The sequence below is a fragment of the Capra hircus genome, chromosome 18, assembly GCF_001704415.2.
Source record: "Capra hircus breed San Clemente chromosome 18, ASM170441v1, whole genome shotgun sequence".
Taxonomy (NCBI): Eukaryota; Metazoa; Chordata; class Mammalia; order Artiodactyla; family Bovidae; genus Capra; species Capra hircus.
The window spans coordinates 18,260,242-18,276,956 of record NC_030825.1 but is presented as its reverse complement, the minus strand read 5'-3'; positions in this window follow the sequence as shown (position 1 = coordinate 18,276,956).

The following is a 16,715-nucleotide window of genomic DNA, read 5'->3' as shown; positions in this document are numbered from 1 at the left end:
ATGTATCACCTTCCCCATTATCAACATCACTCCGCAGAGGGTACTTTTTTTTTCTTTTTTTTTTACCACAGATGAACATATACTGACACACCATAATCCACAGTTTATGTTGGGGCTCACTCTTGGTGGTGTGCATTCAATGGGTTTGAACAAATGCATAATGATGTGTGAGGGTCCCAGGTGGTGCTAGTGGTAAAGAACTTGCCTGCCAATGCCAGAGACTAAGAGACGCATGTTCGATCCCGGGGTCAGGAAGATCCCCTGGAGGAGTGCATGGCAGCCATTCCAGTTTCCTGCCTAGAGAGTCCCATGGACAGAGGAGCCTGATGGGCTACAGTCCAAAGGGTCGCACAGAGTCGGACACGACTGAAGCAACTTAGCACGCACGCACACATATAATGATGTGTTTCCATCACTATAATGTCGTACAGAGTATTTTCACTACCCTTAAAATGCTCCATGCCCTGCTTAGTCATCTCTCCCCTACCCTCCCACCTTGCTATTTTAAAAAATATTTTTAACAAACTTTGAAACAGAAAACTGAGTAACAGTAACTGTGAGGCTCACTACCCAGATTTTACAAATGCTGACATTTTGCAATATTTATTTCAGATCTGTTTTCAAGAAAGAAAACACTGCAGTTACCACTTAATCCTCTTCCCACCACACCCTTTTATTTTTACCCAAGGAGTAGCATAGTATTCATACTTAGGCCCTTTTCCTCTCTGACCTAATGTATTTGGTGAGCTCCCTGTGTCCATCACAGAACTCTGCCCGCTCCTCTCCAACAGCTGCTCAAGCCCTCTCTTGCTCTGAGGCACTGCCATCCCCACTGAGGCTTGCCCTTCCCCTCCTGCAGACAGGTGGGTCTCCTCCTAGGCCAAGGCACATCCTTGTGCCTGGCTTGTCTGGTGCCCACCAGCTGGAGCCCTGGTACCTGGAGTGCCAATGCTGATCTGCTGAGTTCAAGAGCCTGTGCGATTTGATGTTGATCGATTGTGAACGAGCTCTAAAAGAAGTGGTACCCAGTCATCGGCAGCTAAAGGAAGAAGAGAAAGGGGGGAAGGAGAGGGAGGGAGAGAAGGGAGGGAAGGAGTGAAAGGATGAACGCGCGGTAAACCATGCTTCTTGGTGAGGTCGTGAGCGTTCTCCTGCAAGCAAATCTGACACCCGCTGCAGAGGAACTGTTCTAGCTCCCCAGGCCCTGAGCTTTGAGGGCCGGACCTTCCCTGGGATCTAGGGACCCGACTTAAGGGTCTGCCGGCCGCCTGTACGCATGTGCAAAACTCCGGGTGCTTGGTCACTAGGATGCCCGCTTCTGCTCATCTGTCCCTGACACCAGCGATGTCTGGCTCAGGCAGCCAACTAAGCTGAGGCTCTAGTCACCCAGGAAGCACACGGGGTCGGGGAGGAGGTGGGCAGGGGGTGGAGGGGCCCGTGCACTTCATATCCAGCAGTGCCAATTACAGTTTCTGGCAAAGGAAACAGCCAGGAGCAGTTGCTTTGACTCTCCCCCACCCTGACTCCCATCCCACCTTTTCCTCAGCATTCAGATGTCAAATCATTACAGGGCCAGAGGGAAGGCAACCTTGGAGGTCGCAGGAGGAGGGGAAGGCTGCCTGCACTAATAACCGGCTTCTGTGAGGCCTGTCAGCGCTCTTGGAAATGAAAGGGGTCCCCTGAGCTGTGCTCTGTGCCAGCGGGCTGTGGCACCCCACCCCCACCGCCCTCACCTCCTCTCGGAAGACAGGAATTCACTAGCACATACTAGGGACTGCAGGCCCCAAGGACCCCAAGGCAGCCTTGCCCCTTGCCCCAGTACCCACCCTCCCAGCTCCTGCCTTTGCTCCTCCAGGCATGGGACCAGCCCCAATATCACCCCTTCTCCCCATGTGTACGTGGCTGTGTTTTGCAGAACCAATACAGGTGGTTCAGACAAATGCTTTGTTGACTCCTAAAAGCTGTGTATTAGCTTCCCAGCAGGTTCAGACAGTAAAGAATCTGCTTGCAGTGCAGTAGACCCAGGTTTGATTGCTGGGTCGGGAAGATCCCCTGGAGAAGGGAATGGCAACTTACTCCAGTATTCTTGCCTAGAGAATTCTATGGACAGAGGATCCTGGCAGGCTACATTCCTTGGGGTCACAAAGAGTTGGACACGACTGAGCGACTAACACATACAAGCAAGTATTCCATTATTGCATTATATTATTTCAAAAGCTGTGTATTGACTCTCAAAGGCTGTATAAGGGCACCCTTCTCCAACCACTGAAGCTGTATCACTTCTTACTGTCATGTCCCTTGTTTGGGGTTCTGATCTTATTCTTGGCCCTGTCACCTTCTTGCGAAGCAGCTGACCCCTCTCCTGTGGGGCTCATGCCCTTGAATGATTCTGATTAATGTATGTCCCTGCCGAGGGCTTTGTGCACCCCCACTTTGCTTTAGTGTGAGAAGAGGGAATGGGAATGAGGTCCATCTCCTAGTAGCGGAAGGTGACCTCAGAGGTGGAGGAAATGGCAGAGGCCTGCCTAGACTCCCCATCTACTCCCTGACTGCCCCAGAGCTTTCCTCTCCCTTCCATTTTCTCTCCATAAAGTAGGAGCATTGTGGTGCGTCCAGTTCACATGCCTGGTGGAGACAAGAGGGTCTCTACCTCAATGGAGACCCTCCAGACTTTGGCCTAGACCAGCCTGTGGGGGAGGGGGCTGGGAACAGGCAGGGATGGAATGCTTACAATCAGAAATTCTCATCCTATGAGTCCTTCAGAATCACCTGGGGAGATTCTGAAATTCCGGTGCCCGGGCCCCACCTCTGATGGTGTAGATTCCTTGGCCTGGGTACCAAGGTGTTCCAAGTTCTTGGGCAGACAGGCTGAGGACCCAGGTGACCTTCTTTGAGGGCCATGCCTAACTTTAGGGGCCATAAGAATCTCTCAGGGAGCATGTTAAATGCAGAGACTCAGGCTCACCCCCCGAGACTGTGATTCCATGGGCCTGGGGCTGGGCGCGGGGATCGGCGCTTTTAACAAGCACCCACCCCAGGACATGACGTGGCAGCTGGCCCTGCAGACTACAGTGTGAGGAGCCCAGGGCCTTGGCACAAGCAGGGTGGAACTCTGGTGGCCCAGCATAAGGAGTGTGTGCCCTGAGGTGTAAGGGAGACAGAGAGAGCACCCCACATACCTGCCCCACCCAGAACCTCCAAAAAGCCTCATGATGTTGGAGCACGTGGTCATGACCATGCCAGAGGACACAAATGGGGAATTTAATGACTCTCCTGTAGGTGTCAGTTGAGCTCCTTTCCTACCTGCTTTGCCTCTCAGGCCTTCAATAACCTACCAAGCTCCTCCTCATAAAACTTCAGGCACCAAAGACCCAGATTTGGCAGGAGTCAAGGCAGGTGCTCCGACTAGGGTGTGTCCACAGTAACCCCCGGTGTGGGGATCCCGTGTTCCCCTTCCTCCCTTGGCTCTTTGGGGATATCCCCGTGGGCCCTTCCCAGTCTTCCTGCTGTGCTTTGAGGCCCTGGCTCCCTGGAGAAGCACTTGTGCAGGTGGTCAAAGCCAGCCTTGGGGAAGGGGAGGCTCCATGTGACCACCTAGCTACGCTGCTTTGCCATGCTGCAGACCGGGGCTTGGTCCCCAAGCATACAGGCGCCCTATGGTACCTCTACCAGGCCTGCTTTGGCTTGGTGGGTAGAGCTGAGGAGGTGACTGGGTTTAATAGCCAGACCAGAGAACGCAGGCTTGGGGCCTTGGCTCAGATGGGCAGGACAGCCCAGGGTGGAGGGTATGAATATTGGAGTCAGGCAGACCGGAACTGAGTCCTGGACCTGCTACTTCCCAGCTGTGCCACCCTGGACAAGAGGCGCCGCCTCTCTGTGCCTCAGCTTCCTTCTCTGTGAAAGGGAAAGTGTTTGTCGCTTAGCCATGTCCAACTCTGCGAACCCAGGGGCTGTATAGCCCACCAGGCTCCTCTGTTGATGGGATTTTCCAGGCAAGAATACTGCAGTGAGTAGCCATTCCCTCCTCCAGGGGATCTTCCTGACCCGGAGATTGAACCCAGGTCTCCAGCATTGCAGGCAGATTCTTTACTGACTGAACCACTGGGAAAGCCCTTCATTCTCTGCAACACGGGACTAATCAGAGTACCCAGCTCACTGGGCTGTGGTGAGAATCAGATTAAATGATCTGATGGGCCTGAAGCATTCAGCTCACTGTTGGGTGCAGAGCAGGCCCTCAGGAAATGGCAGCTACTATTCTGAGAATCTGACCCCGCAGGGCTTGTGGGGAAGGAGGTGCAGTCCTGACTGATGCCAGGTGCCCCACTCCCACCCCAGCTGCAGAGCCCCTGGGGGTCAGTGGTGGCAGCGTGCCATTTCCCACCTGCCTAGTTAATTTTCCCTTCTACCTTCAGTGAATTCACTCCATTCCCTCCAGATCCAACCTGTGGTGTGAACTTGGGGAAGCCCAGGCCACTGTGGGCCAGCAATCCCAAATGTGCATGAGATTGCCCATATGGCTCTGATAAACTGGGCCTGGGGGTGGCAGCTCTGCCCTCCCAAAAGGATGGGGCAGTGGTTGGGACTGGCAGCCTGAAAGTCATGCCCAGCAGCTCCTTGCCCCTGGTGAGGAGCGAGGGAGCCCCAAGAACAGTCCTTGGCTGCCCTGCATCTGGGTCTCTCCTTGTCCCTTCAGGAATCTGGTCCAGCCCCTGGGACCAGACCCAGAGCCCTAGGATTACGAGGAAGCTAAATGGCCATATCAGTCAATTATGGAGCACTCACTGTATGCTCAACCTGCGTTTGCTGACGTCCTTCGAAAAGCCTTGTGTGGAAGCCAAGGAGGAAACCAAGTTACATTTCAGCCAAGTGACTTGGCAGGGTCATCGTTAGTGTGTGGTAGCGTTAAACATAGCGTGATACCTGTCCACGGGGACAAGCTGTTTGTTATTCAACCCTCCCTTGCCAGGAGCCTGTGGGCATGGACAAAGATTAGCAAAGACCAGTCTTCCCACTCCTCTGCCCTCAGCCCAGACAAGCCCAGGGAAATGTGAGTGAAGGGAAGGTCTGGGAGGTGGAGCTGCTGGCCTGGCCCGAGCTCTCAGCTGCAGCAAGATGGTACCCACGCTCTCTGGGTGCCCCGCCATCCCTTCATTCATAGCACTGATCACGTTTGTAATTGCGGCTGAGCCTAGTTATTTGCAGCATTTTACTCGCAGTAAAGTCATCACAAACACTGATTTAGCCAATACTGAACCACTGATCTTGGGGAAATATCGGGTTAGGTTCCTGTGAGCCTCTGATCACAACATTTCCATCAGCTCTGTTTTGTATGTGTTTCTGTTTAAAGACACCAGGTTTATTCTACCACGTTCATGTGTTACCACTGAGCTCAGGGCCCAGAGCCACCATAACCCGTGCCTGAATGAAGCTTGTCTAGCACATGTATTTTCTTTTTAAGATTTTCTTGATGTGGATCTTTTTAAAGCCTTTACCGAATTTGTGACACCATTGCTTCCACTGTTTACGTTTTGGTTTTTTGGCTGCAAGGCATGTGAGATCTTAGCTCCCCGACTAGAGATCGAACCACACCCCCTGTACTGGAAGGTGAAGTCTTAACCACTGGGCCACCTGGGAAGTCCGTAGCTCGCATGTTTTCTCCATAAGGCACATCACAACCTTCTTGCTCATTGGACCACTAGTCAGCCCTTCAGCCATCGCTAACACTGAGCGCAAAAACGCAAAAAGTGCAGTGCTGAACAGGCCATGGAAAGAACACATTTATAATACGAGAGCTGAAACGGAAAGGCCGAGTGTTGCCTTGTTTGATGTCAGCTGACAACATGCACAGCTAATGGCTCAGATTTTTCGCTGCTCTGTGCAAGAGCAGGGATGGCCATAAAAGCGCCGTGGGTATTGATTTTGAGGTTCTGAATAAATTTTAGTGAGCAGGCGAATTCACGAAGAATCTGTGAATAATCAGGATCGACTGTAGGAGCTCGTTTGTGCCTCTGATTATTTGGTTAACATCTGTTTCCACTAAAGCATTATCTTGTTCACCAAAGATTATTTTGGAATCCCAAAGGCCCAGCAAAGATAGGTGCTTGTTAAATATCTACCGAGCGCCTGAACCATAGCACGTTCCTGGCCTGCCCACCCGGCCCCAAGCCAGACCTTGCATGTGGCCTGCTCTTGGCACTCAACATGCCTCTGTAGTTTGGATTCATAAAGACAACCAGGCGGGGGACACCCGCTCACAGGGTCCTGCTCAGGCTCCTTGACATGCTCATTCTGCCTCCAGGAAGGGGTAGCAGCCTCTGGACAGACTGAAACCCAGGGATGTGCAGGGGATGTTCTGGGTGCTGGGGAGCAGAGAGGCAGCACCACTGGCAGCTTGGCCTATGGGCTCCCAGCACAGACCAGGGGCCGGAGTCCTGGGTGACTTCGAGTGGGTCAGTCCCCTGGCCAGATTCTCTTCTGATGGGGCGGGTGCTTGGCCATCTTAACAGAGGTCACCCGGTTACATTTCCTCTGGCTCTGTTCTCAAAAAGCAGCATCTGATTGTGATTTGTTCAGAAATTCCTAGCCAGAATACCAGAATATTCTAATGTGGTCCACATGACCTCTTCCCCCTTCCTCCTCCCTCTCTCCTTCCTTCTTTCATTGTGGAGAAAGAATCTATCATCTGAGGACCTCGCTGGGGCTTGCTGTGCAGTTTAGTTACTGCAAGTCAGTCTCTGGGGTCAGACCACCCCCTGGTGACAGGGAGCTGCCAAAATCAAACCTGCTCCCAGCAAAGGGTGACCAAAACCTGATTCTCACTGCTCAGAGAGGCCCCTCTCAGGCCCAGCTGGCTTTTCCCCGGACCACACCTGTCTCAAGTTCATCTCCAGTTCCCTTGATCCATTTATACTCTCAAACACTCACTGGTCAACCGCTGTATGTCAGGAATCACACTCAGCAGGAAATAAATCAGGCGTCCCTGCCTCCCTTCAGAGAGCTTTCAGTCTGGTAAGGAGAAAGCTGTCACACCAAACAATCACATTGTTATTAACTGTGATAACTTCTGGGGAGGCAGGTGAGGGAATAACAGAGGGGATCTGATTGAGAATGGGGCTTGGAGAGGAAGACCTCTGCAGGAAGCCACATCAGGTGGGGACCTCAAGGAGGAGGAGGAATGAACCAGGTGAAAGTTAGAGGAAATAGCTCAAGCAAAGGGCCTGAGGTGAGGGAGAGGGCAGGCCATTGGAGCTGTCTGAGAAGCTGAGCACAGACAGCAGACGGGAGAGGACCGCAGAAGGAACCGGAAACAGTAGCCTGGAGAGGAAGCGATTGTCAGAGGAGACAAGGGCCTTTGTCTACACCCGGGCTCAGCAACACCTTCCCTGATGCGGAACAACATCTTAAACGTGAGAAGGAACAGAAGTAAAGTTGGAAAGAACATGAGGGCAAAGACAGAGAGACAGAGGTCTCACTTTCCTCTTTCTGGTAATTGCTGAATTGGCGCTCATGAAGGCAGAAAAGGAATGGCTGACTTACGTCCCTCTGCCAGGAAAGGGGAAAGAAGGGAGGCACGATATTGACTTAAACGTGGGGGATTTAAAAGGCCCCTATGTTCCCACTTTGTGCTTTGCTGCTAACAGACAGCCTGGGACCTTTGAAGTCGGCCTGGCCCAGTGGGGAGTGGGCTTCTGTGGAGACTAGATGCTAACAGGGGCGGGGGAAGGGGACCAGGGGGCGGCCGAAACTCTATTAGGCATGCTCTAGCAAAAAGAAAGGCAAATCCAATGATAATGTACATCTGTTTCAGGGAATTTATAAGCTTTGAACATTTTTTATGGGCAGATAAGTGGGTCCTTTTCTTACCATAACTTAGAACTTCAAAGCTGGGTGTGTGGATAATGCAAATTGCTGAAATATGAGATTTTCCCTACAAAGAGGTTTCCAAAAAAGACGAGGAAGAGAAAAAAAGAGACAGAGAGAGAGAGAGAACGTAGGCTAATTGATGCCACAGTCTTTTATGTAGATGGCAAAAACGGGACAAAAATTGATTTTTATGAAATAAGAAATTGATGGGAGAGATAGGGAGAGGGGGAGGAGGCCACAAGGCAGGTAAGGGGGCTGAGATGGGATCAGGCAGGTTGGCCTAGGCTCTGGGTCAGACTTGGGGACACGACCCCTCCCTCTAGGAGCCCTCATTCTTCAGGGGGAAGACGAGACAAATGGCACAAGGGCACTTCAGAGCCATCCAAGGCAGTGCCAGCCCAGGGCCTGCCTGATCCATCCAGAGTCCAGGGGGCTCAGGACATAGTAGAGACTGGAGGCCTGGAAATCAGGGAAGGCTTCCTGGAAGAGAGTGACTCAGTGGGGCCCTAAACCTAACCCTTCTGGGGGGAGGGGGAGTGAGATTCTAGATGGCAAAACAGCTGAATCAGGACATCCCCGAATCATGCCTCTGCTGCTCAGCCCCCACCACACTCAGCCCTCGGCGCCTTTCTTGTCTCCCTAGCCTCCACCCCCAGCAGCTAGCCTGTGGGCTCTTTGAAGGCAAGGGCAAAACAATAAATGCTTGTTGAGTGAACGCAATCAGTGAATGAATGGCATTCAGAATCAACCAGCTCCCTCGTTTCAGTATTTCACATCTATGGTGGAAGATTCAGACTGGAAGGGAAGAAGAGGGTATGCTTTGGTCCTTATAGTTGACCCCAATATCCTTTCTGTCTCTTGGTGATTAGTCTAAGCCAGTCTTTTTTTTATTTTATAATTTTTTTAATACACTTTGGTTTTAATATGGACAACATAACCAAAAAAATTTTTAGCTTGTAAGGTTGTTCTTTAAGCATTATACCTTTGGGCTCTTTTTATTTTCTTGCTTCATCTTCTTTTCTTCTCCCTCTACTACCCCATCCCCATTCCTCCTCTTCCTCTTTCCCCCTCCTCCATCTTTTTCAACAAGTTCACAGAAGTAGGGGGTCTTCTCTACTAACTGTATTGGTCTCAGCAAGTCTTGATAAAGCCACTATGCCCTTTGCCAGTGATTGGTTCAGGAGAGGTCACATGACCCTATTCTGGCCAATGAGACCTGAAGGGAACTCTGTTGAGGGGCTGTAACATATCTGGGTGGTAGCCATCTTGCCACCAGCTTGAGGATCGCAGAGCAGACATGGGTAAGAACCCAGGCCCTAGAGGATACCACTGAACTACCACTTGTAGGGTACCCAGTGGCTACTTATCATCTGTACCCTGGTTGTTTGGCTTTTCTCAGGAGAAGATCTTGAGATGAAGATTTGAGGGCAAGCTGTTTATTTTGAGGCAATCTGGAAAGTGCTGGAGGGGAGTGAGGAGGGAGACAGGGAAGGGGAGGTAACTAGAGCTTGATTCTGCTGGGAACCCAAGTTGAATGCCCCTCAGAGTTACTCACCCACAGAACCAGCAAGCCTGGGCATTTATCACCCTTCAGTCATTAGTTGAGGGCTGCTCCCACCACAGGCAGGACAAGCTCCAGTGGCCAGGCAGAGCTTTCCATAATGTATCACAAGCGCTAGGAGTTGGGAAGTGCACTAGCAGGCAGAAATGCTTCATCCGGGCACTCGGGCCACACACTGGCATCGTCCGTTGCTTGGGGTTTCTGTTGCTGACAGCTTCTTAATCTATGCCCGGTGATCATGGAGAACCTCAGAGGAAAAGGTGACAGGTTTGAATGTTTTCCTAGGAATCCATGAACAACTCTTCAAGGACAACTATTTGGGCAGTGTCATGATGACCATGATAATTTTAAAGAGTTGGAGGGGAGGTTGGCCTGGGTCTTCTCCAGGAAGCTGGGCATCCACCTTTACCTGACATCCAGCCAGCATCTTAGGGGACTTCAGCACTCATCTGGATCCGATCTCTAAATTTTGTAAACCAACCCCCTCCCAGAAACAAACCCCTTTTCCTCTTTTCTTCAGCCACCCACTCCTGATCCTTCTGTGGCCCCAGAAGCATCCCACCCTGGAAGCCGCAAGGACTGTTACCTCCCTCTGTCCTCACTCCTGTCTTCCTGACCGTCCCTTGTGGTTCTCCCCAATGCATTACTCCCTTTCACTCTCTCATCTTTACTTCCTGCTTTTTCTGTTGTAGTAGGTGATCTGGATTTCCGCCATTCTCAACTCCATCACTTACTGTCCTTCTGCCCCATCCACCTGACAAATGCCCACTTTGGAAAAGTAAAATATTAGGATGAAGGGCTTCGGGATGGACAATGATCATTATCTCCACTTTTTTGGTCCCAAAATCCAATGGGAATTTCAGCAGCTACATCTCTTGACTTCCTGGCTATATTTCATGGTAGTGACCGTACCCCTCCTTTCAGAACACCCTCCATGATTGGATTCTGTGCGTAGGCTGCTAGTTACTCCCCTGTATCCATTCATCTTTTCTTCTTGGTAATAGGATCTCTGGTTTTTGAGTCCAAAAATAAACAGTACAGTTCTCAGACTATTTTGCAACCAAGTTTTGTGACTGAACTGTATGTAGTCAGTATTATGTGCTATGTGACAGTTCCCAGAAATCCACCTTAAGAATTTGCTTATTTATTCCTATTCTCCCTTTTATTCTCCATCCCTTCTTCCATTCTGCTACCTGGAAAGCAGATGTGATGGCTGGTGTTCTAGTCACCATTTTGGACCATGAGGATAAGAATAACACCTCAGAGATGGTGCGGTGACTGGCAGAAGCCTGTGTCCCTGAGGAGTTAGAGAAATAGGGCTTCTATTCCAGAACTGGACACCAACATTTAGACTATTAAATGAGGAAGGAATCATCTTCTCACTTGTTTAAACCACTCTCCCTTGTAGCCAAATTAAATCCTAAGTGAAATTGCTTTCCTGACATCAAGCCCTGTTGGATTTTCTCCAGCCTGTCTGAGCTGCTTTTAAGCAGTCAGCTTTGCCTAATCCTCCTTTAAAAATCACAGCATTGAAACTGGGTACATGGGACCTCTCTGTACTATCTTTGCAGAATCTGTAAGTATTTCAAAATAAAAAGTTTTAAAAATAGTGGCATTGCTTCAATGTCAGTTTTGGCTTCCCTGTCTTCTCCATGGACTCACTTTCTGGGACCTCACCCACTTCCATGGCCTTGATGACCACTTCAAGGCTGTTGATAAGGAGTTTCAACTACATGCCCCCAAAGGAAGCATGTCATCCCACCTCAAAACTTGTTCTAAGCTCAGTAAATGGCATGATAACCCACCAGGTAACCCAAGCCAGAAGCCTGGGTGTCCTCCCCTACTTTCCCTCCCTCTTCCCTACTTTCCCTCCCTCTCCCCTAGTCCAGTCACTGAAAACTTTTGGTTCTGCATCCTCCAGAGATTCCACCTTTCCCCAGCTCCTCCATCCCAGCTGCCAGGACCCTCGGGGACTGGGCCCACCAGGAGCCCATCAGCTGTCCCCAGCCTGATCACCTCCTCTTGCAGTCTTGCTCCCTCTGTCAGTCCTCACAGTGTAGACAGAAAGTGCCTTTTCAAACGCCAATCTGACCGTGACATTTCCCTACTGCAGACCCAACCTGCTGCCCTGAGGACAAGGGCCCAGTCCCAGGCCAGCAGACCAGGCCGTCTACGAGCTATTCCTGCCTGCTTCTTGCTGTGCTCCATCCTGCTGCACTGAACCTCCAGTGGTCCTTGAACAAGAGAGACCTCTGCTTCCCCTAGAAGACGCTGCTCCTCCTCCCTGCAAAGCCTACTCTTGCCATTGGTCTTAGCCTGGGTTCCCAAGGCAGAGCCCAAGACAAGGACATGAGAACAGACCATGTCTGCGGAGAGTGATGCAGGGAAGAGGGTCAGGGGAGCAGGAGAGTGAGACAGATGACAGGATGACTTTAGGATGTGTCCCCGCGGTTGCCCCTGGAGGCGGTGGGCCTCTGGGAGGACGAGAGGCGGGGGAACGTGTTCTCTGGCCCCAGCCCATGTCTTGGGTGAGGCCTCCTTACTACCAGGCTGTGTCTTGCATGCGGGTTCCTGGGTGACTGCAGAGGGTCCCGGGACTCTACATGGATGCGCTCCTGCCAGGGCAGTGTGAATCTGTGCTTTGGGCTGTCCCTGGCGGTCACAGCTGAAGTTACAGGTGGCCTTGGGTCTGTGTGAATCTGCCCCACTCCTCCTTTGAGACCTGGCTCCTCTAGCAAGCCCCTGATCCCCTAGGCTGGGACATGTGCCCCTCCTGAGCCTCCCACACTGCACCCCCCATCCCCGTATCACAGCTGTTGGTCTGTAAACTACTTTAAGGCATTGAAGAGATAAAACGATAGATCTTAAGGCTGTAAAAATGAAGTTGGAGCAGAGGGCATTGCAGAAACCCTTTTAATTTATAGATAACTGTAATAGGGCTTTAACAAAATATTAAAGGTGGGAGGAGAAGGGGACGACAGAGGATGAGATGGTTGGATGGCATCACTGACCCAATGGACATGAGTATGTGTAAACTCCAGAAGTTGGTGATGGACAGGGAGGCCTGGTGTGCTGCAGTCCATGGGGGTTGCAAACAGTTGGACACAACTGAGCGACTGAACTGAACTGAGACAGGGGACAGGCTTGTGAACCATGTGGGGGTGGTGAGGATGCAGCCGCTTCCTCTAGGCTCTCTGAGATGCCACGCTGTCCCAATCCCACTGGCGGCAAAGCGACCCTTTAGGCAAAGCACTGCCCATTTAATCTTCACTTTGTGAGGTCCATTTTCTATTCCACCCATTTTACAGATGGGGACGGTAAAGCCGGTAGGTTATACAATTCTCTAAGGCGTTTGGCCCACTCAGGCTGCAAAGTTCATGCTCTGTGACATTTTTCCCTTTTCTCCCCCTCCCCACCCTCCCGCCTCCCTTCTTTCCCTGAGCATTTCCTGACCATCCATTACGCAGGGGCTGTGGTGGGCATCACATCTGTTCCCATCCCATTGGCCAAAGCAGGTCACACGGCCAAGCCCAGAGGCAAAAGGGCAGGAGAGCAGCCACCACAATGTGGGCAGAGAGACAGGGAAATGTTCGGTCCAGTAGTGCTGACGCTACATGTACAAACAGGATGAAACGACCTGTGTCTGGGTTCCAGGCTGGCAGCTGACTTGCTCTGCAAGTTTGAGGAAATCATTTCTCTTCTGTGAGCCTTAATTTTCCCATCCATGCAATGGGTTAATAATACTGTAAGTAGCTGGCTACTGTGGCTGGGAGGGTAGACTCCAGCAGTGAAGATGAGAACTATACACAGTCAGAAGGTGATGACCCGTTTCCTCTCCACATGGCCCCCCACACAATGATTTATTTATTTATTTTTCACATTTCATTTTTTTTTTTTAATTTTTGATTGGAGGATAATTGCTTTACAATGTTGTGTTGGTTTCTGCCACACACAATGCAAGTCAGCCATAAGTATATATACATATATAAATATACCCCTTCCTTCTTGAGCCTCCACCTCACCCCGCACCCCCATGATGGTTTAAATCCAGTTTGATCCAACCCAGGGTCCAGGTTGACCAGGTTCCCGGGATGGCAGCTGCCCCAGCCTCGCCTCCATCCTCTGGACCCCACACCTGCTCAGACAACCTGTAGGAATGCTCTGGAGGCCTGCGGTAGCTCCCCATCTCTAGGCTGGGGGCAAGGCTGGGCTGGGCAGGGTCGAGATGGCCAGGAGCCCCGGCAGGAAGCCTGCCCCATAAACAGCCGGCCGAGCAGCGCATGCCGCCGCCAACGGGTGGCTTCAGACGTGGGGATTATGAAAAGAGAGGACACAATTTCCTGATAAAATAGAAGAGGCGATTAAGTTAATGAAGGATCATTTTGCTGGTTTGAAAACGATAATTAATAGGCATTAATTGTATATTTAGGAGTTTAGCGTGGCATGGGCGCGGGAGCCGCCGTCAAACACAATGACACCGTCAGTGCTGCATAATGAAGACCGGCCCAGATGGTCCTCAAAACCCCTAACGAGAGCTTTGCGAGGGGCTGCTGTAATGATAAAAGATGCCACTTGCTGTTCTGCTCTTCCTTTAACGACATCCTTTCCGAGATGATGCTTATCATTTGTCCTTTCATCTTCAGTTAAATAGCATATGGCCCCAGCTGATTAAAACCCCCTCCTGGTTTTAATCAGCAACTCGGGATCAGGTTTCTAATGGTGGTGGTGGTGGCCTTGCTGGTCCCGTGGTAAGCTTTTCAACCACATCTAAGTCTGGAGAAAGAGAAGTGGGGGGTGAGGGGCTCGGAGCTGACTCTGTCCATGGCCCCGGGGGTGGAGTGGGTTGGGAGACCCTTCTGGAATGACCCGAGCCAGCAGCTGGCTCCAGGGGTGCCTTAGAGGTCAGGTCCCTAAGTAGTCTTCAGGGGACCAAGTTGGCTCAAGGCCAGGCACAGCAAACCTTGGCTTTAGCCAGGAGGCTGGGCTGTCAGATCTCCCCACTGTAGAGTTTGAAAGGTTGCAGGGAACTCTGCAGAAGCCACTCACCCAGGGAGATCTGAAAAGACCAGAGCCACTGAAGAGACTCAAACCAAGGAATCAACTGATGAATTCCGGCTCCACTGCCCAGGACTGTGAGGCTTCTTCAGTCTGTGACTGACATCTGCTGCGCTGTGCTTAGTCGCTCAGTTATGTCCAACTCTTTGCAGTCCCATGGACTGTAGCCCACCAGGCTCCTCTGCCCATTGGGATTCTTCAGGCAAGTATACTGGAGTGGGTTGCCATGCCCTCCTCCAGGGGATCTTCGCAACCCAGGGATCGAACCCAGGTTTCCCTCATTGTAGGCAGATTCTTTACCATCTGAGCCCAAGTGACTGACTTATCTCATTTTAATCAGATGATGTTGCCCTCATTATCCCCATTATACAGATGAGAAAACTGAGGCTCAGCCAAGGAATGAAAGATGACTAATCATAGTTGGCGTGTCAGGAAGGATGGTGATGCTATAACCAAGGGGTGACACAGAAATGGGAGCCTGAGAAACTGATGAGGGTATGCTTGATCTTCCCATCCCACTCCCATGAACTCCTTAAGGCTGGGACCAAGTCTGTCCCCTTAATGGTGGTGGATCCCATGCTGCCCATGGGGAAGGCTCCTAGTCATCCCTCAATAGGTGTCTGGTGAAGGAATGAGTGATCCCAGGAGGGTGGCAGATGGGACCACAGCCAGGGGTGTCTGACAGGTTTCCCCATGTGTCCCAGCCCCCTTGCAGCTACCTAGGGCCACAGGCCAGCTCTGGCTGGTAGACTGCAAGTGGAAGTGACCCAGGTGGAAGGATTTAAGAACTTGTGCCCATCCCTCCCTGTTCTCCCTGCCCCTAAAGCCTGGTATTGGAAGGGCAGAGCTGCAAGAGGAAAGCAGTCTGGTTTGCTAAGATGATGTTTCAGGAAGAAAGCTATCCTTGAGAGTCATACACTTGCTCTGGACTTTTTGAGAGCAAGAAAGTATTATGCGATGTACAAAGCCACTGAGAGGTCAGGATAGCATGTTACTGCTAGGACAATGCAGCCTTATCCTGACTATTATGAGGTGGAGTTACTGAAATGGATCTGGGGACAGAAGAAGGGCTACAGTCAGGAATCTGGCTAGTATCTACTTTTGCTGCTGGTCAGGCTATAGGTCATCTGGTCAACCCCAGCACAATGCTTATACCGTCTGTGCTATGCTCTCCTCTCTGTATGCGGGCCTGGCAGTTGTTTCCTGGAGTTTCCTCAGTTCAGGAGGGTCCTCAAGAGGAGGCTGAGGCAAGTGGGCTTGGAGGGGCTTTTAGGCGGTGGCATCCCTTGCCTCGCCACCTTGCTTGGCATGAGCTTGTGGGAGAGGCATAGGGCTACTGTACTAGCCTATATATCTGCTGAGGATCCCCGAGTTCCTTGTGAACAGGAAATCTCCATAGCTGGGCTCTGGGCTCCCCTATCTTTTCGCAATAATTTGCTTTCTTCACTAAGCACATTGAATTTATTTAAATGTCTAAATCAGTAGTGCACAAGCTTTGCTCAGCATGAGAACCCCCTGGAAGTCTTATTAAAACACAGATTGCTGGTGTCAAACCCAGTTTCTGATTCAGTAGGTTTGAGGTGGAGCCTGAGAATGTGTACGTCTATCAAGGTCCCAGGTGACACTGATGCTGCTGATCCAGAGACCACACTTTGAGGACCATTGGTCTGGGGTACCTATGGCTCCAGTTCTTCAAAGAGAAGCCCCTATCTCAGGGGCACCTTGTCCTGGCACTTGTGGTCACCTATGCATCCAAGTCATCACGTCCCCACATTGTCAGCCTTCCCTCCCTCTGCTTCCAGGGGCTCTTTCCCACTTAGACAACTAGGGAGGCCCATGAAATGTGAGCTTCCTGTGACAGGTCTACTTCCTGACCTCTGGGGCTGGCTGGATAGACCTGTTTCTTTGTCCATGACACAGAGACCCTTGAAGACTTGAAAGCAGCTATATAATTAGGACTCTTTTGGTTGCAAGTGACAGAATGCCACCGTAACCTGTCTTAGCCTAAAAAAAGGACTTAAGGGTCTTTGAAAGATCCAAGAGGTAGGTCTAGGGTCTTCAGGCATGGCTGAACCCAGGAGCACAAGCAGCGTTTTCAGCTCTCATTCTCCCTCTCTCCTAGCTGCAGAGTGGAGGGTTATATGCTAAGTGCATGTCAAGATGAAGAGCTGAGAGCAGGAGTGTTGGGTGTGCTGGTCCCAGGTGCTTCAGCCTTGAACCTGGGAAATGGGACAGT